The 25,954-nt window shown below is 48.3% G+C and overlaps 1 protein-coding gene across 3 annotated transcripts in view; it reads left to right on the top strand.

Moving 5' to 3' along the window:
• Positions 1–25,954, top strand: part of SYNE3 (spectrin repeat containing nuclear envelope family member 3) — a 106,301-nt gene that overhangs the window by 17,335 nt on the left and 63,012 nt on the right. The gene's annotated exons all lie outside the window — the stretch shown is intronic.

The raw sequence follows: 25,954 nt of genomic DNA, 5'->3' as shown, positions 1-25,954 counted from the left end.
AAAGAGAGGACTGTGGGCCTCTACCTCCTCGAGGCTGGCCAGGAAGAAGCAGGCTGGTGCCTGAGCCCCTACAGGGCTGTGGGTCTCCCCTGGGTTCAGCCAGTGCAGCTCCAACAACTCATTTGCTCTGAAAACTCCCATTTGGAACCAACCTACTTTCCTGATGGCTCAGATGGTAAAGAATCTACCTGCAATGCAGAAGACCTGAGTTCGATCCTGGGGTTGGGAAGATCCCCTGGAGGAGGGCATGGCAACCCACTCCAGTATTCTTGCCTGGAGAATTCCATGGACAGAGGAGCCTGGTGGGCTACAGTCCATGGGGTTCCAATGTTGGACACGACTGAGCAACTAACATTAATTAACTAATGCCAACTGCCTTCCTTAGACTGTTCTTCTCACAACTGGGGTGCAATTTACTTAAAAAAATTTTTTTTTAAGATTTTTTTTTTTTGACCATTTTTAAAGTCTCTGTTAAGTTTGTTACAACACTGCTTCTGTTTTATGTTTTGGTTTTTTGGCCACAAGGCATCTGGGATCTCAGCTCCCTGACCAGGGATTAAACCCACACCCTCTGCCTTGGAAGGCAGTCTTAACCGCTGAACTGCCAGAGGAAATCCTGTGGGGTATGATTTATTAAATGAAAGTGGAGTTCGAGTTGCTCTGTATCCTTTTGTAAACCAAACCTGAAGACCATAGGAGGGGTTTTCCTTAGTTGGGAGTAAAGCTTACCTCGTTCCTGGGGATGATAGAGACCACGGTCAGCACGATCTGGCCTGAGTCCCGTGGATCTGAGAGGTGGTGCTTTATATGGAGAGTCTACTGTGCCCCAGGCTCAGTGGCCAGCCTTTGCATGCTTGTTGGTGCCTTTGATACCCTCACTTTACAAGCAAGGAAACAGAGGAACAGAGAGGATAATCAACTTGCCTGGGGTCACACAGCTAGTAGATGGAGAAGCTAGATTCATTCATTCCCACACTGGCCACACTTCGCAGACCACCTTTTCTGTGCAGCTTAATATGAAAGCTGGGCTTCCCCATTTTAACTTATTTTTAAAAGTCTAATGGAAGTGTGAAATCTCTTAATTTGTTGTTATTGATAGCTTTTATACAGCTTTAAAGTTTTTTAATTTTCTGAAAAGTGGCTACTACAGCCTTAAAGAAATTAACATGTAAAAAAGGTACCTGTGATTCCAGTGCTCTGAGAGAACTTCTTACTTTTTTTCCGTGTTCCTTTCAGCCTTTATCTTTTTTTGACACAGTTTTTGCATAATTTGCACAGCAAGGGTTGGCAAGCTGCAGCCCACTGTCCAAATGCTACATGATTTTGTCAACGAGGTTTTATTGGAACACGGCCACACTCATTATTTACATACTGTCTATGGCTGTTTTCACACTACAGCTGCAAATTTGAATAATTGTAACAGAGACCATCTGGCTTTGTAAAGCCTAAAGTATTTACTATCTCACCCACTCCAGAAAAAGTTTGCAACCCCTGGTCCAGGGGGCAAAGAGTTTTAATTGGAGTATAGTTGATTGACAGTGTTGTGTTAGCCTCTGTTGGGGAGGTGATTCAGTTATGCGTGCCGATATATGTGCTCAGTTGCTAAGTCATGTCTGACTCTTTGTGACCCCATTGACTGTCGCCCACCAGGCTTAGACTTTGTCCATGGGATTTCCTAGGCACAAATACTGGAGTGGGTTGCCATTTCTTTCTCCAGTGTATGTACTTATGTATATATAAGTATATGCATGCGTTTTCATATTCTTTGCCATCATATCAATAGTTTATTACAAGATACTGATTATAGTTCCCTGTGTCATGCAGTAGGACCTTGTTACTTATCTATTTTATGTATAGCAGTTTGTATCTGCTAATGCCAGACTCTTAATTTATCCCTCACCTCTGTTTCCCCTTTGGTTACTGCTGTTTTTTTTTTTTTTTTTAGATCTGAGAGTCTATTTCTGTTTTGTAAGTAAGTTCATTTGTGTCGTATTTTAGAATCCACATATAAGTGATATCACCGGGAATTTGTTGTTGTCTGCCTTAGTGTGATAATCTCTAGGTCCATCCATGTTGAGCCAACAATTATTTCACTGTTTCTTATGGCTGAGTAGTATTCCATTGTGTCTGTGGGAGTGTGTCTGTGCGTATATGTATGCTATATCTTCTTTATCCATTCATCTGTTGATGGACATCTAGGTTGCTTCCATGTCTTGGTCACTGTAAATAGTTGCAGCGTGATCTTTTTTCTCTTCAGGCACAACAGTATTCCATAGTAGTCATATCACGTTTCTCAGTGTAAATGGCCCAGAAAATTCCATGGAGTGGATGTCACTAAATTCCCTTAACCATTTTCTTTTTGCTGGACAGTTAAATGACATCTTCCCCCCCCTCAATTGGCAGATTTGTATTTATCTAAAAACACTTTACGTAATGCCTACTGCTTACCAGCGCTGTTTATCAATATAACTCAATCAGATCAATGATGAGAAGTTCATACTATTATTACTCCCATTTCACAGACGGGAAAGTGAAGTCAGAAGAGTCAAATCCACCAAATTTTTCAGCAGCAGAATTGGGTCTGAATCTGCTCTGCCGCTTGACTCTGAGTCTATGCTCCCTAGCAGCTGTTGGGAAGAGTCCTGGGAGAGGCAGACCTTTGTGACTCTGACTGTGTGGGGGTGGAGGGGGATGTCCAGCCCAGTGACTCACCAGGAGTGAGCCCCACCCTGCCCGGCCCAGCCCAGCCCAGCCGGACCACCCCACATCACTCAGATTTGCTTAGTCCCTGGTCTTCCTTATTGCATGCCAGGCAGCTACGGCCACGTGACCACAATCTTTGTTTCTTAGTGGAAAACAGCCCCCAAAAGAAGGCCAGTTGCTGACACTGAAGAAAAAAATGATGTCTTCTGGTCAGAAAAATGCCATTTGGGAGGGATAATACAAGAATAGATGAGGCTCTCCTTTGTGGCCAAAGGAATACTGATCTTGCTTGAACGTTAAATCGGTGATAAATTGGCAAATGTTCTAGTTGAACTGAGAGAAACAACCAGAATGGGATGTAACCGTCCAGCAAAATGGCGATGGTTAAGGAAAGTTTGTGACATCCTCCCCAGGGAATATTCTGGGTCATTTACAAGGAGAAATGTTAATAATTAACACCAGGGGCTGGGTGTAGCCCTAGTCAGGGAACTTTGGGAAGCTGATGGGACCTGTAGATCTTGCCAGGAGAACAAACATAAACACAAAATGCTGTGTGAAATTTTAGGGGCCCACGGAGCCTACATAGCCCAACTCAGGGGTCCTACCTGCTGTTGGGGTTGCATGCTTAGTCGCTCAGTTGTGTTCGACCCTTTGTGACCCCATGAACTTTAGCCTGGCAGGCTCCTCTGTCCATGGGATTTCCCAGCAAGAATTCTGGAGTGGGTTGCCATTTTCTTCTCCAGGGGATCTTCCCGACCCAGGAATCAAACCTATGTCTCCTGCATCTCCTGCATTGCAGGTGGCATCTTTATCACTGAGCCACTGGGGAAACCTGGGGTTGTTGGGAGAGGCAGGTTAAAACCTCTGGTCCACAGAGACATTTTGAAAAGTGAATTTAGTGAGTGCTACTTGCGGGACATTTGGGAAGTGAGCCAGTGGATTTCAGAGGGTCGCAGGCTGAGAAATGCTGTGCTGTAGAGATTAGGGGGGAGAAGTGGGCAGGAGGGAGACCTCGTGTGTTGAGAACACTCTGAACACTGTGCCCACCTTCCAGCCTGAGCTGTTAGGTCACCTAAGGGTGCAGGATCTGCTCGGTTCTATTCACCGCTCTGATCATCAGCGCCGACCACAGTGTCTGGTGTAGAGCAGGTGTTGAAACCAGATTTATCTTTAAATGAATTGAGCATTTCCCGACCCCTGGAGCAGAGAGGACCCGGGTGTGGTTCTGGGTGAGATGACATGGTCGCCTCCCTTTCTGCCTGCTCACTGGGATCCTTTGAGGGCACACCCTTCATCATCAGCCACAGGTGGATGGAGTGGGGGATGCAAAGAGGGATAAGCCAGAGAGAGCTGGGTTTTTCTCGGCCAGTTCCTGGAAGCCCAGGTCAGGCTCCTGCAGCCTGGTTGGTGTCCCTGACTGATCTGATTCGTTTCAAGCCTACACAGAGAGGCCTGGCCCATCACCAGGCCCATCAAAGCCCCCGCAAGCCAGGCCCAGCTCTTGGCTTGTGCTCCGTCTCAGGCATGCTCAGAGGGCCCGGCCTGGGCTCGGCGCCTCGTCGGTCTGACCCACTGGGGTTCACCCCCACCCCCGCCTCCAAATCAGTCGAGTGTGGGATGGGCCATCCTGTTCTGACTCAAAGAGGAACCCCCACTCCTTTCGCCTTCCTGACTCACTTCCTCCTTTTGCGGGTCACTGCAGCATGGCACAGCCGCCGGGGCCCCACAGGCCTGGGCTTGCTCCCACCTCAGTAGCTGTCTGGCCTGAGCCTGAGAGCCGGCCGCTCTGAGCCTCAGTTTCCCCATCTGTGAGGTCACACGGTCGCCCCTTCCTTGGGGGTTGGTGGGTAATTGATGCACCACGTCTGCCCAGCGCCTGGCACCCAGCAGGTAGCCTTATTCATGGGAACTCTGGGTGACATCTTCCCCAACGCACAGGGGCCTCCTTTGGCATCCAACGGTCAAGACTCGCGAGGACCTTGACACCCAGGGCAATCGTAGGGTCGCGGACCACCCGGGGTGGGGACAGGGGGCAGCCGGCAGAGCTCTGGTCACCCACCAAACAGCCCTGGCTGTGGTGCGTGACTGGGGGCTTTGCTAGGGGGGCCCGTGGGGACCACGTTGGGGACAGACACCCTCATCAGATGTTTGCACTTGCAGGCAGCTGCTAGGAGGAAAAGATCCTTGGATCCGAACTCTGGTTTCTTTGTGGAAGAGCAGGTTTCCAATAAATACAATGCCTGAGGGCAAACGGCACTTCACAGGGTATTTCCTAGCAGGTGAGCGACGGTGCCAGGTTGCTAGGAGCCTTTGCAGGGCAGCATCGTGTCCAGATAATTGGTGGCAGGCTGCCCTCTGTTGCCTGTGAGTCTGTCGCTGACCAGAGCCTGCGCCTCCCTTGCTCACAGACAGACCCTCACCACTCCTAGTGCCCACACTGAGGTTGGCGCACCCCTTTGAATCCTGAGCTGTTCAGGCTCCCCCCGCCTGCCTCTCTGACACAGCGTCTTTTTTTTTTTTTTTTAAAGCATTGCATTTCTTTTTTTTTAAAGGTTGGCTTTATTTATTTTAAATTTACTTTGTTATTTTTGCCTGGGTTGGGTCTTCATTGCTGCACAGGCTTTCTCTAGTTGTGGCATATGGGCTTAACTACTCCTCAGCATGTGGAATCTTCCAGGATCAGGGATCAAACCTGTGTCCCCTGCAGTGGCTGGTGGATCCTTTTTTTATTTTAATGAATTTCACCATTTTTAAAAAAATTTATGTTTTTATTGAAGGATAATTGCTTTACAGAATCTTGTTGTTTTCTGTAGCAGGCAGATTCTTAACCTCTTGACCAGAAGGGAAGTCATGATTGTTTCTTTAAGAAAAGAAACCGTTTTATTGATATATAACTCAAAATATACAGTTTAAATGGGTACATTTGAAGTGCACAATTTGATGCCTCTTAGTATATTCACAAATCTGTACAAACATCACCACAATCATCTTTAGAATATCTTTATTACCTCCCCCCCAAAACCTATACAAGCCCCAGTTTGCCCATGCCCCCAGCCACCCAACTTCAGCCCTAGGCTGGACTCATTTTCTTTCTGTCTCTACAGACCTGCCAGTTCTACACATTTCATATAAGTGGAAATATACAATATGTGGTCCTTTGTGATTGGCTTCTTTGATTTAGCATCATATTTTCAAGGTTCCTGTATGCTGTAGCCCCATCACTACACTATTCTTTTTTATTACTGAGTAATATTCCTTGGTGTGAATATAACACATTTATCCATTTGTAAGTTGATGAACATATGAGATGTTTCTACTTTTTTGGTTCTTATGAACATTTGTGTACAAGTTTTTGGGTGGACATATATTTTCATTTCTCTTGGGAGTATACCTAGGAGTGGAATTGCTGGATCATATGCTAACTCCATGTTTAATCATTTGAGAAACTACCAGGCTGTTTTCCAAAGTGGCTATACTTTTGCGTTCTTACCAGCAGTTGTGTTCCACTTTAGGCATCTTCACGTATACTTTGTTATTGTCTGTCTTTTTGATTATAGCCATTGTTATCGGGGTGAATGGTATCTCATTTTGGCTTGAATTTGCATTTCTCTGATATCTAATAATATTGAGAAACTTTTGATCTGCTTATTGACTATTTATATGTACATCTTCTTTGAAGAAATGTCTGTTCAGATTTTTCACCCGTTTCCTAATTCGGTTTTTTGTCTTTCTAGCATATGGTTTGCAAAAATTTCCTTCCATTCTGTGGGTTGTCATTTCACTTTCTAAATGGCATCCTTTGAAACACAAAAGTTTAAAATTTTGATAAAGTCCAGGTTGTCTATTTTTTTTCTTTTGTTATTTGTACTTTTGGTGTCACATCTATGAAACCATTGCCTAATCCAAGGTCATGAACATTTACACCTATGTTTCTTTCTGTGAGTTTATAGTTTGGGCTGTTACAGTGTGGCCTTTGATCTATTTTGAGTTAATTTTTGTATATAGTGTGAGGTAGCGATTCAAATTCATTCTTTTGCATGTGGATATCCATTTGTCCCAGCACCATTCGTTAAAAAGACTATTCTTTCCCCACTGAATTGTCCAGGCACACTTGTTGAAAATGAATTGTCTGTAAATATAAGAGCTGATTGTTTCTTATCTGTGGGTTATTTTGAAGAAATGTAATGTCTTCCTTCAGAGGCCCAGGATGTTTTTATACCAAGATGCGTCTTGGCCATAATTCTGCCACTGATTGTAAAGTGATTGGCCTCCAACTAATAAAATAATATTTAAAAAAAAAAAAAAAAATTCTGCCACTGAGCTACGGCAAGATCTTGGGTGGGTCTCTCCTTCTCTAAGCCTCAGTCTCCGCATCTGTAAAATGGCACAGCTAGATAAGAGGATTCCCAAGAAGTGGTCCGGTTATTACGTGGTGGAATGCAGGGAGGTTTCCGCAGTGCTTTTCACTGGCTCCTAGAGATGTCTGTCGCTAGGCTTCTTGGGACAGTTTCAGGAACTCCCTATCCTGGCCCGGCCCCATGGGAGCCAGCCTTGCTTTTCCAAGAAAGTTAGTGCCAGGCTCACTTAGTAAGCGTCATTGTTATCCTTCTCCCTGCTGTCTGTGCTCCAGCCCTGGGTATGCAGAGCAGGTGAGACACGGCCTCCGCCCTTGAGAGCAGCAGTCTAATGGAAAGACAAACATCAACAATCGTGGAGCCGGGTGTGCTGGTTGGCGCTGTGTATCAAGGGCTGCAGGTGCAAGGAGGGGCGGCGGTGGGCGGCAAAACTCAGCTTAGCCGATTGGGCCACAGGCCTGGCCCAGATGTGAACGCGTGCTTAGGCGGTATTTGAGAACAGTGGGGTGAGCTGTATAGTATATGTCACAGCCCTTTCATCTGCCATCCAGTCGCAGCTGTTTCTTACTATCATCTAATGAGCTCCAAGGCCCTGACGAGGCGGCTGCTGACCACTTGTCTCCAGGCAAGGCGCTGTGGATAAAGGGAAGGCTCTGTGCGGGGGTGGGTAGACTGGGAGTTTGGGATGAACAAGTATACACTGCTTTTTAAAAAAAAAAACAACACACCAATAAGGACCTACTGTATAGCACAGAGAACTCTGCTCAATATTCTCTAATAATCTAATTGGGAAAAGAACTTGAAAAAGAATAGACACATGCATATGTATAATTGAATCACTTTTCTGTACATCTGAAACTAACACAACATTGTTAATCAACTATATTCCAGTATAAAATAAAATTGTTTTTAAGAAAGGTGGTATGGGAAGGCTCTGAAGCCAAGCTGCTCAAGTTTCAATCCTGCTCTGCATGCTTTGGAGAAAGGATTTAACATCTCTGTGCTTGCAGGTGGGTTCTTTACCAGCTTAAGTCACAAGGGAAACCCAAGAATACTGGAGTGGGTAGCCTATCCCTTCTCTAGGGCATCTTCCCGACCCAATAATCGAACTGGGGTCTCCCGCTTTTCAGGCGGATTCTTTACCAACTGAGCTATCAGGGAAGCCCTTATCTACAATCAGTTCAGTTCAGTCACTCAGTTTGTGTCCGACTCTTTGCAATCCCATGGACTGCAGCACGCCAGGCTTCCCTGTCCATCACCAACTCCCGGAGCTTGCTCAAACTCATGTCCATCGAGTCGGTGATGCCATCCCACCATCATATCCTCTGTCTTCCCCTTCTTCTCCTGCCTTCAATCTTTCCCAGCATCAGGGCCTTTTCCAGTGAGTCAGTTCTTCCCATCAAGTGGCCAAAGTACTGGAGTTTTCGAAGTATTGGAGCTTATCTACACTATGGGGCCTATAATAGTACCTTCCTGGTAGGCTATTTCTTTCTAACACATTGCATGTTTTAGAACATGGCCTGGCACAAAGAGGCAGCTCTTATTAAGGTCTCTGGTTATTACAGGTTGGAACTGTAGCTTGGAGCTTGGAACAGTGTAGCACTGACTCCAATATGCTAGGCCCGCTTCACAATTGGTTATTACAGCCCCTGGCTATTATGCGCTGTAACATGGTAACTTGGTACAATTAGCCTGCAGGTTGCCTGAGGATCATTATTACAGTTCTGTGCATTAGAATAAAGCAGGGCTTCTTGGCAGCATATATTTCTCCTTCCTAACTGCTATTCTGTTAAAAAAAAAAAAAAAAAAAGGTCTGGAGGTGAACTGGATGTGTTCAAAACAACTTTTCAGTTTTTCAAGCTCCCACATCTCTGATGGGATACAAGTCAGGTGACAGTTCTTGCCTTTGCTTGAGCAACAGGAAGGCTGGAGTTTGGGAGCCGCTGAGTGGTGGAGCCAGCACTGGACCCAGGGCTCCCTAATCCCATCCTGGGGCCCGCTCTGTCCCCAGCCGTGGCCTGAAGGAAGGCTCTGATTAGGGGGTTAGCAGTGTGTGCTGATGTCCACCCTCCCCCCATCCCTGAACCTGAAGCATGTATATATCAAGAACCAAATAAGGCTAGAGAGATGCCCCTCTGGCTCCACACTTCTTCCTTCTAATAAAAAAGAACAGAACTAGCAATTATAAATCACCTACTAAGTGCCAATGGTGGTAAATATTAATCTTGATATTTTCTAGATTTATGTATCTGCTCATGTATAGTTGTGAGCACTGACTCTGTGTGAATGTTTATCTCAAGTGCCCTGATCAAGACAGCAGTGATCAAGATGATCAGGGGCCAGTCCCAGACACAGTTCACGTTCAGATGAGAACAGCAGCCTGAGAGTTTGGTGGCAGTTGTTGATTTCCATCCCTGATGCTAAGAGACCCCATGGCAGCCACACGAGTTGTTGAGCAGACGCCCAGGTTCCTTTTGAACCAGGGACCCACAGAAGCATTAGGGGCCCATGGAACCGCTTTGGGGGTGCTCTGAGAGCCCCATGCACACGTGAAGGACTCTGTTTATATGTTTTCCCACACTCTTGGTTGTTGGTTTAGGAGTCAGCTGGCAGCGCCCTTGAAATTGGAGCAGGTTCTTGTTGGCTAGTGTCTCCCCATCACTCAACTCCTTACTCCTTCAGCCTCCAGCCAGCGGGCCCAGCGCTGGGCACACAGGAGTCTTAAAGGAGGAGGTACCTGGGAAGTGCTGCGTGCAGTCTGGAGCTTAGGAAGTTGTCCTGAAGCAGGGATCCCCAACCCCTAGGCCATGGACCCTACTGCTCCACGGCCTGTTAGGAACCGACAGCACAGCAGGAAGTGAGTGGCAGGGCCAGCAAGCTTCACCTGTGTTTACAGTTGCTCCCCAATCACTCCCAATCCCGCCTGAGTTCCGCCTCCTGTCAGATCAGAGGTGTTAGATTCTCATAGGAGCTCAAACCTATGCAAGTGCAAGGAATCTAGGTGGAGAGCGCCTTATAAGAATTATCCCCAAACCACCCCTCACCCAGGTCCATGGAAAAACTCTCTTCCATGAGACTGGTTCCTGGCACTAAAAAGGTTGGGAACCGCTGTCCTAAAGAACAAACACAAAAGGCAATCAGATAGTTTGCTGTTTGGGACTGCAAATTAAAACCACGAGGAGATATCATCACGGCCGGTTAAAAGGGCTAAGATGAAAAAGACTGACCATCGAGGGCTCTGTGGGAACGAGAACTCTCACACACTGCTGGTGGGAGTGAAGAGTGGTGTGGCCGCTTTGGCAAATAGTGTGACAGCTCCTTAAAAACGTACACAGGTACGTGCCATCAGATCCAGTCACTCCACTCCTAGGTATTTTTGCAACAGAAAGAGTATGTCCTTACACATGTGTTCAGAGCAGCTTTATTGGTAAGAACAAAAACAGTCGGTGGGCGAGTCTCCACGTGCTATGGAGTGTTACTTAGCAATGGAAAGGAATGGACGGTTGATACGAGGCAACAGCATGGATGAATTTCAAAGTAACTGTGCTGAGTTGAAGAAGCCAGAACCACATCCCCACCCCCTCACTATATATATATATATGTCATTTCATTTAGTAAAGATCTCTAAAAAATGCAAGCTAACCTCTAGTGACAGTAAGCACATCGTTGGCTGATTGGAACAGGGTGTGGGCAGGAGGGAGGGGTGAATAGATGGGATCAGGAAATTTTTATGGTGATGGGTGTGTGTTATCTTTGACTGGGATGGTGGTTTTAAAGGTACATATGTTAAAACTAACAGGTATATATGTTAAAAAGTTGGCTTAAAACTGAACATTCAAAAAACTAACATGGTATCTGGTCCCATCACTTCATGGCAAATAGGTGGGGAAACAATGGAAGCAGTGAGAGACTATTTTCTTGGGCTCCAAAGTTCCTGTAGATGGTGACTGCAGCCATGAAATTAAAAGACGCTTGCTCCTTGGAAGAAAAGCTATGACTTACCTAGACAGTATGTTAAAAAGTAGAGACATTACTTTGCCGACAAAGGTCCATTTAGTCAAAGCTATGGTTTTTCCAGTAGTCATGTATGGATGTGAGAGTTGGACCATAAAGAAAGCTGAGCACTGAAGAATTGATGCTTTTGAACTGTGGTGCTGCAGAAGACTCTCAAGAGTCCCTTGAACTGCAAGGAGATCAAACCAGTCCATCCTAAAGGAAATCAGCCCTGAATATTCATTGGAAGGACTGATGATGAAGCTGAAACTCCAATCCTTTGGCCACCTGATGCGAAGAACTGACTCATTTGAAAAGACCCTGATGCTGGGAAAGATTGAAGGCAGGAGGAGAAGGGGACAACAGAGGATGAGATGGTTGGACTCTGAGTGACTGAACTGATGTTAAAACTATCAAATTGTACAGTTGGGATGTGTTTGTTGTTGTTGTTGATTTGCTCAGTTGTGTCCGACTCTTTGCGACCCCGTGGATTGCAGCACCCCTGGCTTCCCTGTCCATCACCATCTCCTGGAGCTTGCTCAAACTTATTGGTGATGCCATCCAATCATCTCATTCTCTGTTGTCCCCTTCTCCTCCTGCCTTCAGTCTTTCCCAGCATCAGGGTCTTTTCTAAGAGATGAGTTTATTGTTCATCAGTTTTACTCCCAATTATTTTTAAACTGTTAAAAATAAAGGTCACCCCATCTGCAATCAATCAGTAGGATGAATCCAACCCTGCCCTCCTTCAGAGAACTTGTTTGTGCCAATAGTTATGAACAAAAAGGGTTTCTCTGATGGCTCAGGCAGTAAAGAGTCTTCCACTAATGCAGGAGACCCAGGTTCAATCCCTGGGTCAGGAAGATCCCCTGAAGAAGGGAACGGCAACCCACTCCAGTATTCTTGCCTGGAGAATCCCATGGACAGAGGAGCCTATCAGGCTACAGTTCACGGGGTCCCAAAGAGTTGGATATGACTGAGCGACTCACACTTTCACTTTTTGAATAGTAAAGGACGAACAGTGAGGTCAAACTTATGGATCCTGTCCTGGATCCATGGCTTGCCTTCCTAAACCTCAGCTTTTCTCACTGTGAGATGACACTGATCATATTACCTACCTCCTGGGGTTGTTGGGAGGGGAACATGGAAAAATTTAGAGTGTTTAGTAAACAGGTTGTAATTGACAACATGCATAGGGTCCTGCCGGGACCCAAGGGAAGGGGGAGGGAGCTGTTACTTTGCAGGAGAAGGAGGCTGGAAAGGTTTCTCCTTTTTACTGGTTGTGAACTGACTCTTGAAAGAACAGGGAAGAGTCTGCTAGATGGAGGTTTGTCTTGGGGTATGGGAGGAAGCTTCAGCAGTTGTGCTGCAGCTGGTGCTCAGAGACCAGGAGCATCCTGGTGAGTTAGGGCTGTAAGTTAGGTGGGAGCCTCATCCCTGAGGGTCCCCAAGGAGTGCTGGCTTCATCTTCCAGGGCAGAGCTCCTCAGACTAGGATATGAGGAAGTTTCCTCTAGAGACCAAGAGTTCTCTGAGAAATTTTGAAATTTTTATCTAATAAAGACAAACAAGAATTAGAAATCCTATATTGTGATGCAGTGCTTTTGAATTGAGAGACATTTTCACCTAGTAGAAAGTACTCATTTCTGAAGTCCTTCTTGATAAGGGTGGTTCTAAAAGTATATTATTGCAGCCATAATTTTCCTTTTTACAAGTTTTTTCATAGCTATATGTTTCTTTAATTGAAGTGTAGTTGATTTGCAGTGTTCTGTTAGTTTCTGTTATACAGCTAAACAATTCAGTTATATCAGTTCAGTTCAGTCGCTCAGTCGTGACTGACTCTTTGCCACCCCATGGACTGCAGCATGCTAGGCTTCCCTGTTCATCACCAACTCTGTCCATCACCAACTGGAGCTTACTCAAACTCTCATTCATCGAGTCAGTGATGCTATCCAATCATCTCATTCTCTGTCACCCCCCTCTCCTCCTGCCCTCAATCTTTCCCAGCATTGGGTCTTTTCAAATGAGTCAGTTCTTCGCATCAGGTGGCCTCACCTTCATCATCAGTCCTTCCAATGAATATTCAGGACTGATTTCCTTTAGGATGGACTGGTTCAATTTCCTTGCAGTCCAAGGGACTCTCAAGCGTCTTCTCCAACACCACAGTTCACAGGCATCAGTTATATGCTTTTCAGTTATATACATTTTTAATATTCTTTTTCACTATGGTTTATCTCAGGATGTAGAATCTAGTTTCCTGTGCTACACAGTAAGGCCTTACTGTTTATCCATTCTACATATAATAGTTTTCATCTGCTAACTCCAAACTCCCTCCCCAACCCCACCCTCTTTCTTGGCAACTGTAAGTCTGTTCTGTGTTTGTGAGTCTGTTTTTGTTTTGTAGATAGGTTCATTTGTGCCATTTTTTAGATTTCACATATAACACATATCATATGATATTTGTCTTTCTCTGACTTACTTCACTTAGTATGATCATCTCTCTAGGTCCATGTTGCTGCAAATGGCATTACTTCATTCTCTTTTATGATGGAGTAATATCCTATGGCATATATAGATTTAGATATAATATATATATATACCACATCTCTATCCACATCCATTTATCTGTCAAAGGACATTTAGGTCTGTTGACGTGTTATTCGGGTTTGAGGGCCACAGGAAGTGTGTGTGGTCATTGTGGTTGAACCAGCTCCCTTGGGCTGCTCAGGAAGGCAGGGCAAGTCTGGGGGGTTCAGGAGTAACTGTTGGAATCGCCCGTCCTCAGGGAAGGTTCCTACCTGAGGAGAAGGTATGAGGCGCTGCGGGCTTGGCATGGACTCTCGATTCCCAGGGCCAATGAGAGAGAGGCCTGGGGGCAGCGGGCTGGGGGCGGGGGTCTTAAGCACCTGTCACTGCCATCCCGTCACGGGGAACACTGCCCTGGGCCAGTGGACAAGGAGGGGGAGGGAGGCGCAGGACAAAGGGCCAACACAGCATCCTGGAAGCTCTCCACGTGCTTGGCCAGGTCTTCTCAGGCAGGGGGCCTTGGAGGCTGGGGCAGTACCTGGGATGCGCCTTGCCATGGGCCAGATGGAGCCCTCTCTCTAGGCCCTTGGAGAGTCCATCTACAGGGTACTCAGGAGTGCAGCTGGCGTTTTCACTGCCGAGGCCTGGGGTTGGGTCACGACCCATAGTATGGCCAAAACTGACTCACCAAAACTGAAAAACCAAAACTTACCTAAAGTTCCTGATTCCAAATCAGAGTCCGACCAGGTAGCGTTGATTGGCCTGCCCATCCTCATGCCTGCGGTCTGGGGCACCCAGGGTCCTTGCCAGGCCCAGACTAAGTCCCCTGATGCCCCGCCCACCGCCGCTCTGTGACCCGCAGCTGATGGCCAGCCCCTGCCTCCCCGGCCTCTGGTCGCGCTGCCAGCAGCAGGTAGGATGCTCCCTAGGAACCCCGCAGGGAGCCCTGCGGTTCGCATCCTCTGATTGGCTGCCCTCCCAGCAGCTTGAGCCAATCATACCTGGCCTGAGGATCCGAAGCTCCACCCCTCGGAGCCGCTGGTTTGCCCAGGGACGCTTTTCCTCTCTGGGCAGTCCAGTCTTCTGTCCCTCATTCTCTCATACTTGCCCTGCGCATTCTCTCCCCTCCCAGAGGTTCATATTTGACCATGCGTTGCCAGGTTAGCGGGGCAGCATTTCTTGGGTAGAAATCCTAGGTCCTCCACACTGAGCCTTTTGATGGAGCGGTTGGGTTTTGTTAATTTCAGAGTGATTGGAAATACTGTTTCATAGTCAGCTGCCTGGGAAAGGGGGTGGGCCAGAGAACAGTGGTACCAAAACACCATTTATCAGTGATGACAGAGCACTTGTCCTGAAAGCAGTCCCTTTTGTGGGAACTCTTGGCCTGTCCCCTTTGTGGCCAGAATTGTAAAGTGGACCCCACAACCCTATTCCTAAATGGCGTTTCTTGTGTTAACAGTTACAAGGCCCTGGACGAGGATGGATTGTGGGGCCCTGCTGTTTGTGTGGCTTTGATCCATCCAGTCCCTAATCTCCCCAAGCTGGTGGTTACCTCTAATGGGATAAAGCCTAGTAATTGTTCCCAACTCTAGATTCAGCTACCGTGGAGGGTAGTTGTAAGATTCAATATGATGATGTGAGAATTGCTGGTCTAGTGACCCATTAAGATGTTGTGGAGAGTTCTGGCCCCTGGTATTTATTTATTTATGGCTGCACTGGGTTTTTGTTGCTGCGTGGGCTTTTCTCTAGGTGTGGGGTGCAGACTTCTTACTGTGGTGGCTTCTCTTATTTCAGAGCACGGGCTCTAGGTGCACAGGTTCAGTAGTTGTGGTTCGCGGGCTTAGTTGCCCTCAGCCATGTGGAATCTTCCCCCACCAGGGATTGAACCCATGAGCCCTGCATTGGCAGGCAGATTCCTAACCATTCGGCCACCAGGGAAGTCCCTCCAGCCCATGCGTTTTACACACTTGTTCTCAGAATCACCTTTCACGAATGCCAGGTGAGAGAGAAGGGCCGAGGACCACCCTGGTGCTCTGAACGATGCTCTGCGCCCTGGCCTCTCTGCAACATTGTCTGACAATAAGTAAACAAAAAAGAGGTCCCGGAATCCACGTGGAAGAGGCTCTGGGATTAAAACCAGCTGCCCGCTCACTTCCTGAAATTCCATCTGTGAATGTGAGAGCAGTGGGAGCGAGTGAGGGTGGAAACTGTGTGTGGCAGGGCCGGAATGAGTAACAGGAAAGGCGAGCGTGTCACGGGAAAGGGAGTGAGCCCCATGCCAGGGCTCTGGGTCAGTCTGTGGCGGGGCCCCTGGCCTGATTGGCAGAACAGGCACACTGGGCTCTGACTGCTTCTAAATTCTGCCGTGGGAGCCGGAGTTTACTCGGGTCTGAATCCTGAAGTTTCTGCATTCTAGAGCTGAATGCCAGGGGGCAGCTGGGTTGGCAGAGGGCCAGAGTGACTGGGCACGACAGAACTGGGGCTGCCCGGCAGTTCAGGACTCAGTCTAGGATCTCCAGGTCTAGATTCTTAAGTTGAGAGGCCCAGATTTCCATGCTGCAGTCACCTTCCTAGAGCTTAGATGCTTGTAGAAGATGACCTCAGGGGTTCTGGGGGTTACAGACAGGGGCATGGAAGCTAGGTGGCACCGTGGTGTTTAAGAACAAAGGCTCTGGACTCAGCCATCCTGGGTTTCAGTCCTGCCCTCAATATTTAACACCTATCTGGCTTTGGGCATTGTTCTTAGTATCCTCACTGATCCTCACTGATCCTCAGGCTCAGATGGTAAAGAAGCTGCCTGCAGTGCAGGTGACCTGGGTTTGATCCCTGGAGAAGGAAGTGGCAACCCACTCCAGTATTCTTACCTGGAAAATATTAATACCACGGTCAGAGGAGCCTCGTGGGCTACAGCCCATGGGGTCAGAAAGAATCAGCCACGACTGAGCAACTAACACTTTCCTTATAAAGTTGGGATAAGTGTCTCATTGGTCTTTGTAAGATAAATGAATGAATAGCTGTCAGCCCTTTATCATAGACGCAGGCATGTACAGAACGCAAGACACATGTGGGCTGTTACAATTACTATTGTTAATCTAGGGTCCGCCACTTACTGGCAGGCTATTTGCTTTACTGAGTCTCAGTTTCCAGCTTTATAAAATGGTACTAATAATATCAGCCAAATAATAGTCAACCAGTAGTTCACTCTGGGAACCTGACTTTGCCCCTCTCTTTGCTGGGAGGGGTCTGGTGTCATGCTCTAGGGGCATTCACTACTGGGATTTGGCTAGGTCTTAGGCAGGATTGGAGAAGGCAATGGCACCCCACTCCAGTACTCTTGCCTGGAAAACCCCATGGACGGAGGAGCCTGGTAGGCCGCAGTCCATGGGGTCGCGAAGAGTCGGACACAACTGAGCGACTTCACTTTCACTTTTCACTTTCATGCATTGGAGAAGGAAATGGCAATCCACTCCAGTGTTCTTGCCTGGAGAATCCCAGGGACGGGGGAGCCTGGTAGGCTGCCGTCTATGGGGTCGCACAGAGTCGGACACGACTGAAATGACTTAGCAGCAGCAGCAGCAGTGGGCAGGATTCTTAGAGTGTCTGGATCACTGAATGGCACGTGAGTTCCCTTCTGTCTCCTGGTAGTTTCTTAATTCCTTCACCTGCATGTCACCAGGTCCCTCTGGTTTGCAGCTGGACTCAGAATGGATTCACCTTGCCTAGCTGGACCCTGCTCAATCAGAGTCACCGTCCTTCCTGGGACAGTTCTGCCAGCTGCTCTGACATGCAGTGGAGTTGGACATGCAGTGGAGTTGGACTTGGTTTTAGAAGCAGGATGGTTTAGTGAGATGAGATGAGCATGGGATTTAGAATCCAACAGAACAAGGTTCAAATCTCAGTGCTGCCCTGATGGGCCTGTGCTCTGGACTGGTCACTCCAGCCTCAGTGTTCTTATCTAGGGTTGTGCCCATTGAGTGCCTGGTCCTGAGGAGGTGCCCGACAACTACCCCCAGATCCTAAGAGAAAGGTACGGGAAGGGGGGGGAGGGAGCTCTTCCCAGGGTTCAGTCGCTGAGTCGTGTCCAACTCTTTGTGACCCCCTGGACTGCAGCACGCCGGGATTGCTTGTCCTTCACTGTCTCCAGAGTTTGCTCAAAGTCATGTCCATTGAGTTGGTGATGCCATCTAACCATCTCATCCTCTGTCGTCCCCTTCTCCTCCTGCTTTCAATCTTGCCCAGCATCCGTCTTCTGCAATGAGTCGACTTTTTGCAGGTGGCCAAAGCATGGAGTTTCAGCTTCAGCATCTGTCCTTCCAATGAATATTCAGGACTGATTTCCTTTAGGATGGACTGGTTGGATCTCCTTGCTGTCAAGGGACTCTCAAGTCTTCTCCAGCAGCACAGTTCGAAAGCATCAACTCTTTGGGGCTCAGTCTTCTTTATGGTCCAGCTCTCATATCCGTACATGACTACTGGACAAACCACAGCTTTGACTGTATAGCTCTTCCCAGGTCCCCCCACCCCCAATCAGCTGAAGCTCTCAGTCCCAAAGGAGGCCCTGCTGCTCAACCTCTGCAGCCTCCTGCATGACCTACCCAGCAGGACCGAACAAATGACTTGTAGACAAGTTCTTAACATGACATAGGCCTTTCATCATTACAGAAACGGCAGCGCCCTTCTCTTGCCAGGTTGGCTTTTTTATTTTCAAGTCCGCATCATGTTTTCCAGCACCCCCTATCCACCAGACACTTCTTTAGCATTTCTGCCTCCTCATTCACCCTGACCTTTTCCTGGGACTCTAACTAAGCTCTCCCCTTTGACATGATGGCCCAGGCTTGGAGCTCAGATTCTGGTATTGTCTTGCCCTCCTCTGAAGGACACTCCTGGGAGAGCTGTGTCCTTAGCCGCATGTGTGGGTCTTGTCCACCTCCTGTGGATGCACTGACCTCACAGGCTGGTGTCTTTGACCCGGGATCCATCTAGGCACATGCTGTGCCTTGAGTCTGCTCCTCTGCTCCGTGTCTGCCCCGCTCTGCCTTGTCTGTCATCAAGGAAGAAAGATCATTTCTCTTCCGGCTGTCGTTTGTGATAACCACACGGGATGCTGAAAACCAAGGCTGCTTCCTTTCCAACCGTCTCCTCTGGCAGACCAGCGCCAGTCTGAACCAGAAGGGGCCTGCATCCTGTCTCTGGTTGCTCGGGGACAGCCCAGAGGCACACCCGGAGCCCTATTCCCTTGCTGCCTGCAGCCACACCCCAGGGCTGGACTGCGTCCCAAGAAGGGACTTGGAAATGGAAACAGCTTTTTAAAGAATGCCTGAGTACATTTTTTTTTTTTTTGCCAAAATATTTGAAAAATGCATAGATCCTTTTTTTTTTTTAATCCTGTGTCCATTCAACCAATCCAAGAAGGACAAACTCACGGGAGATGAGAATTCTCCCCTTGCTCCCAGAGGCCTTCCCGCGTCATCCTCAGCTTCCCGCAGCTGCTTAACTCTGCACCTTGACTCTGATTGACCCCATCCACCTCCACTGACCCTATTGGCAAGGCTTTCATTCTGCACCTACTCTGGCAAAGGGGACTCACCTGAACCTCAGAATCAGTCTTGTCACCTCTACCCGGTGTGTGCTGGCTCCCGATTGCCCCCAGGGGCCAGCCTGGATGTGGCTCTGGTCTGGCTCTTGCCCCCCACCCTCCCTTCCTTCAGTACCTCCCCCTGATTCTCATGCTCCAGCCTCCCCATCCCACAGTGTGTCCAGAGTCTTCCCAGTATCCTCAGACTGCAGTGCCTCCCACTTAGCCTGCACTCCCCCCGTCAAAGCTCACTTTGGTCCCCTCACTGGGCACAGAACCCTCTGGGCTAGAGTCCCACCTGGTTCATACAAATCCTTGGGACCCAGCAGCTGTGGAGATGCACAGATGTATTCGTCTGTGCCCACTCACCTGCATCCTACCCTACACCCAGCCTTGGGATGGTGTGAGAGCCGCTGTCTGGATGCAGGTTCCTAAGGAAGGAATGTCCTCCACCTGACCCAAAGGAATTGGGGGTAAAAAAAGAACTGCTTCCAAGGATGGAGTGTGTTCCAGACACTGGTTGGGAGGTTTTGTCATTCATCAGATCTAGGTGTTGTTCCCATGCTCTGGTCTGAATATTTATGTCCCTCCCAACCCCTCGCTGGAATCCTAACCCTCAATGTGATGGTGTTAGGAGTTAGGGCATCTGGGAGATGATTAGAATGTGAGGGTGGAGCCCTCAAGGATGGGATTAGTGCCCTTTTAAAGAGTCCCTGCAAGGGCTTCCTAATCTTCCTCCTGTGAAGATACGCCAAGTCTTTGACCAGAAAGAGGACCCTCCCGCCCAAGCTGGAACCCTGACCTCTGGCTTCTAGCCTCCAGAACTGTGAAACGTACATTTCTGCTATGTAAGCCACCCACTCTGTGATATTTTATTATAGCAGCCCAAACAGACTCAGACACGCCATTTCTGAGTGAGGAGGTGGGGACTCAGAGAAGTTAAATGACTGGCCAGAGGTCACACAGCTACTGAAAAGTGAGGCCAAGGCCACCAGGACCAGTGATAGGTCCTTTGGGCCTCAAGCGTCTGTCCAGTCCCAGGACGCATGCCTGTGGGTGGCTTAACCAGCTAACTGTGCCTGCTGGCTGCTGTGGCTCCTGCAGCTGCTGGTTGTAGCCTTGGAGCATCTAAAACTGTGGTTGGCAAACTAGCCCATGGGCCATACTTGGGCTGATGGTCTGTTTGGTGGTGATGTGAAATGGGCTTCTTTTTTTTTGGCTGCCCTGGGTCTTCACTGTGGCACCTGGGCTTCAGTAGTTGCAGTGTGTGGGCTTAGTTGCCCCAGGCATGTGGGATCTTAGTTCCCTGACCAGGGATCGAACCAACATCCCCTGCACTGGAAGGCGGATTCTTAACCACTGGACCACCAGGGAAGTCCCAAGAGTCTTACATTTTTTAGGGGCTGTAAAATCAAAGAAGAATATGTAGCAGAGACTGAATGTGGCCTGCAAAGTCTAAAGATATTTACTGCCTGGTCCTTTACAAAGGAAGCATGTCCACCCCCTTCCCACCCCTGATTGTATAAAAGGTGGGCGCGCGTGGGTGCTAAGTTGCTTCAGTCATTTCTGACTCTCTGCAACCGTTGGACTGTAGCCCACCAGGCTCCTCTGCCCGTGGGATTCTCCAGGCAAGAATACTGGAGTGGGTTGCCATGCCTTCCTCCAGGGCATCTTCCTGACCCAGGGACCGAACCCATGTCTCCTGCATTGCAGGCGGATTCTTTACCACTGAACCACCAGGGAAGCCCACTGTAAAATGTCGCTAGAACCATCTCCTTTGGAGTTTACATGTAGACCTGGGAGTTTAAGGCAAGGCTTGCAGTTTATCTCGGCCTGCCTTAGAGGGGTCAAATGCTGGAAGGGGGTGCTGGCTGAGGTGGGGCTCCGTGGTTGGAGAGGGGAGCCAGGGCCCGGACCTGGCTGACAGTCTGAGAGTGGAGGCTGGTCCCTAGACCCAGCTCAGAACTGGACTTGGCATGGCTCATGGAGACCTTAGTAATAAGGACCCTTCCAACCCACAACCTCAGAGACCCGCTGTTCAATACTCACAGTGTGCAGATGGGGACGCTGAGGCCCAGAGTCAGACGAACGTGTTCAGGGTAAATGTGCAGATTCCAAGCCCAGGGCTCTGTTTCCTACCTTCCCTGTCGAATTTTGGAAGCCTTCCCGCCCTGCTCAGCCCAGTTCCATGGGCCATTTCCTTGGCTTATTCGTTCCTTCACTCGACTTTAGTGAAGGGCTGGTAACTCGGTTCACTAGCACTGGGGTGTGGAGGTGGAAAGGCAGCAAGAGGGGAGGCGGCCTGCCCAGAAAATGTAGCTGGTGATCACGATGCTCTGGGGTCCCACAACAGAAGGCAAGGCTTTGGGGAGGGGGCTTGCTTCTAGCAGAGGGAGCAGAGGTCGTAGTCTTGGTGTTGGCTGTGTCAGAGAGGAGTGAAGAACCGCGTCTGCCCTGGGGTTGCTGTGAGGCGATGCGGGAGGAAGCAAGGCTGGAAACAGGATCAGGCTCAGGGCTTGGGGATCAGTCGGAAGGCCTCGCTGCTCTGTATCTCATAAACAGGGCATGGGTTAGCTGGCTTGGTGTTTTAGGAAGCCCCCTCTGGTTCCCTCCAGGAGGGATGGGGGGGTGGGCAGAAGCTTATTGGAGTCCATTGAGATCACAGAGGGAAGTCCGTGACCTTCCTGGTGAGGGAGGTCTTCTTGGTCCATGAACCAGTTATGAGTGGGTTTTTCTGGAGCTGCACATTTGCTTTTCAAGTTGAAATTTTTATTTTTAATTTATTAAAAAAAAATAATTTCAGGGCTTCCCTGGTGTTCCAGCGGCTAAGACTCCACACTCCCAAAGCAGGGGGCCCAGGTTCATTCCCTAGTCAGGGAACTAGATCCCACATGCCGCAACTAAGACCTGGCAGAGCCAAATAAATAATTAATAAAAAAATTTTAATTAAGTATTTTTGGGCACTCTGGGTCTTCGTTGCTTTGCTCGGGCTTTCTCTAGTTGCTGCGAGAGAGGGCTGCTCTTCGTTGCGAAGTGAGGGCTTCTCATTGCGGTGGCTTCTCTTGTTGCAGCTTGCGGGCTCTAGGTGCATGGGTTTCAGTAGCTGTGGTTCACAGGCTTAGTTGCTCCGAGGCATGTGGAGTCTAACCAGAGCAGGGATTGAACCTGCGTCCCCTGCACTGTCAGGCAGATTCTTATCCACTGTCCCACCAGGGAAGTCCAAACTTAAATTTTCGTAAGGAAACAGGCTGTCCTTTCTGTCCGCCGGGAGAAGGCTTAGGGCAGGATTGTTACCCAAGTCCATGGACTTGGTAACAACAGATTGAAGGCAACAGATTGAACTGCTGCTGACCTCTGACTGAGGCAGTCTCTTCAATTGCACAGGAGGCCAAGCCAAAACCGAGCCCACTCTGCTAATAGCCTGGCTATAACTTTGTCACATATATTTTTATGTTGCATTGTGGTCATTGTAGGTATCTTGAAATGTAGTTTATGCCCATCACTATTTCAAAAGCCTGGTAGTTACTGGGCCCATTGTTATTAGATCTTGTGATTTAATGTGTTGATAAGATTGTATGTGTGTGATGAATTAGATTTTTAGTATTTTTAAATTTTTAGTATTTTATAATAATTTATAATATAATTTTTATAATAATTTTTCTTTATGAATTCTGTTTATTTTATTTATTATTTTGGCTGTACCCCTCAGCTTGAGGGATCTTAGTTCCCCAACCAGGGATTGAACCCAGGCCCTCAACAGTGAAAGCGTGGAGTCCTAACCACTGGACTGCCAGGAAATTCCTGATTTTTAGTGTTTTGTTGACTATGTTTTAATATGGTTGGTTTCCTTGTAATTCTAGCTTTTAGTCTCAGCGTTTAAAGCCTTTATTATGAGAAGGGGTGCATAGTAACAGTCCATCCCCCTCCCCTCAAATCCTCAATCTGGCTGCAGCCCTTACACGTGTTCAAATGTAGCTTTTCTTTTGGAAACTTCCTGGGGCAGGGATAGCGCCCACTTATTTGCTCCCGAGGTTGTAGCATCAAGCCTAGCTAGGAGCGTGTGCTTAATTCCTATGTGTTTCATTGACCTGGAATGAAGTGGTTTGGCAGAACGGGCCAAGAGACCCTGGTCTCTTGAACTCTGCCTGCAACTTCACCAAGCTTACCATTAGTGGTCCCCCATCCGAGGTTAGAAGCCTGCTTCTGAGACTGATTCGTGGGTCTGGGGCCCCTCTGCTCCCTGCCCCACCCTGCTGGACCCCTAGTGTTCAAGGCCACGTGTTTCCGGGTCTCCAAACCCACCACGCCTCCCAGGTCCTAGGCATTTCCAACCAGAAGAAGGAGTCTCCAAAACCACACTGCCCTTTGGTGCTTAGAGCTTCCCCATGCCCTGTCCTCTGAAACTCTGGGAGCTTGCTTCTGCTCCTCCCATTCATCGCTTTGTAAATACATAAAAGCTGAGCTTTTGGAAGTCAGTCAAGTCACACATCAGACAAGAGATTAAAGCCACAATGAACCAATTTAAACGCCTGCACATTCTAATGTGCTTTTCAAAGGAAGCTTTCAGAGGCAGGGGGGTGGCTGCAAGGAACATATTAAGTTGTTAGGAAAACATCAGAACAGCTCCGAAGGAAAAACAACAGGTTGGGAGACTGAGCTCTGGGGCCCAGGTCCCAGAGGGAAGCCCACCCTGGGTCCCCCACTGCCTTCCCCTCGCCCAGCGTGCATCTTGCCATCTGATGGCAGAGCTCCCAGTGCAGGGCTGGGGTGGGGCAGGATGCCCAGATTCCCAGTTAACCCCTGTTGAACAGCCGACTGATGACTGAGAAACAACAAACAATTCAGCCAATGTTAAGGAATTTCTTTCTTTCTTTCTTTCTTTTTTCATTTTAATGATTGCCCTTCCTGGAAAATTCACAAAGTGCCTGAGATGAAAAATAAGGAAACAGAAAAACTTCCAACTGTGATTCCACCAACCAGACAATGGTCCTTAACCACATGGTCTCCACGGACAGCATGCCGGGAGCAGAGAGGCCTGAGGTCACGTGGGATGTGGCTTCTGCCACTCGCCCACACCCCTCTCTCCAGTTCATCATGTGGACATTGTTTTTTGTCTGTTTGAGCTGCACTGTGAGGCTTTGGGGATCTTAGTTCCCTGACCAGGGATTGATTCTGTGGCCCCTGCAGTGGAAGCGTGGTGTCCTAACCACTGGACCCCCTGGGAATGGGCTTTGTAATGATGAGACTTACCAACCTTTTCTAGAAGCATAGTTTTTTGTGGTTTTGGTCTTTATGTTTGTTGTTATCGTTTACTTTTTTAGCCACGCCATGCAGCATGTGGGATTTTAGTTCTGAAACCAGGGATCAAACCCGCGCTCCCTGCAGTGGAAGCAAGGACCACCAGGGAAGCCCCTTTATTTTTATTAGCTGTGGAGCCAGGGCTCAGTCGTGCCTGGCTCTTTGCAACCCCGTGGACCATAGCCCGACAGGCACCTCTGTCCATGGGATAACCCAGGCAAGGATACTGGAGTGGGTTGCCATTTCCTCTTCCAGGGGATCTTCCTGACCCAGGGATTGAACCCACATCTCCTGTGTCTCTGGCATTGGGAGGCGAGTTCCTTACCACTAGTGCCACTTGGGAAGCCCTTGAGCCAGGGTTGCTGAAGATAAATTTTGTTGCATTTTTTAATATTATTATTAGAGCCTAAGAACTCTCCATCACAAATTCATTTCAAGCTTACTTTTGTTGGCTGCATAATATTCTGAAGTACAAGGATGTGATACTTCCCTTAATTATGCCTATTGCTGGGCATCTGGGCTGTTTCTAGTTTTCTCTCACCATTTTAACAAACACTGTGGTAGGTGTGGGGCGCATGACAGTTTATTCCAAGGCAGAACTGTTTCAACATTGATGGAGGCTTTACTCTGTGCAAGGCATTGTGGGAGAGTGGAGGATAAGCTAGACACAATCCTTTCACCTAAGATGCAGATATAAATAACTTTAATCCGAAGTTGGTTATAGTTGTCATAAGCAGACAACTAGAACTGAAACACAGAAGAGTTCTTCCAGGGCTTAATGGGATTTTAAGAAAATTACAGGAGAAAAATCTGGAACTTTGTATCCACAGCTAGAAGGTAAGAGAGGAGGGGGCAGGATGGCAAAGGGATTGGTTTAGCAGGAAAAGATATCTGCCCGGGGGCGGGTGACCCTGAAGGCAGCCAGGTGTAGGTGGTGCATGATGTTTTGTGCTCAATTGATTAGTCATGTCTGACTCTTTGTGATCCCATGGACCCATGGGATCCCATAGCCCGCCAGGCTTCTCTGTCCATGGGATTTTCCAGGGAAGAATACTGGAGTGGGTTGTCTTTTCCTCCTCCAAGGGATCTTCCCGACCCAGCGACTGAACCTTCATCTCCTGCGTCTCCTGCATTGGCAGGCAGATTCTTTACCATTGAACCCCTGGGGAAGCCCCAGGTGGTATGTAGGTCAGTGGAAGCGCTCAGCCAGTTTCTGCCAGGGACCCAGGTTGGTGGAGCAGTAGAAGTAACAAGACACGAGGCTCGCAGGGTATCCCCAGCCTGAGATGTTAATTCCAGGTGAGGTTTAGTGGCTGGCGTCAGCCTGGCCAATGCCAAAAAATTGTGTTTTTTCGGTTTGAGGGTTTTGATTCATTCTGATCAAGATTCAGTATCTGTCACAGACATCTCAGCCTGTGTGTGTTTTAGGATCTGCTTTTGAAGGGGTTTCAAACCAAGGAGAGGAGAGTTGCTCCCGAGTCCCACGGTAGCATCAGAGGGGCGCAGGG

Source organism: Muntiacus reevesi, chromosome 15 (assembly GCF_963930625.1).
Source record: "Muntiacus reevesi chromosome 15, mMunRee1.1, whole genome shotgun sequence".
NCBI classification, from domain to species: domain Eukaryota; kingdom Metazoa; phylum Chordata; class Mammalia; order Artiodactyla; family Cervidae; genus Muntiacus; species Muntiacus reevesi.
The sequence above is the reverse complement of the archived record's forward strand: the minus strand, read 5'-3'. Positions and strand labels throughout refer to the sequence as shown.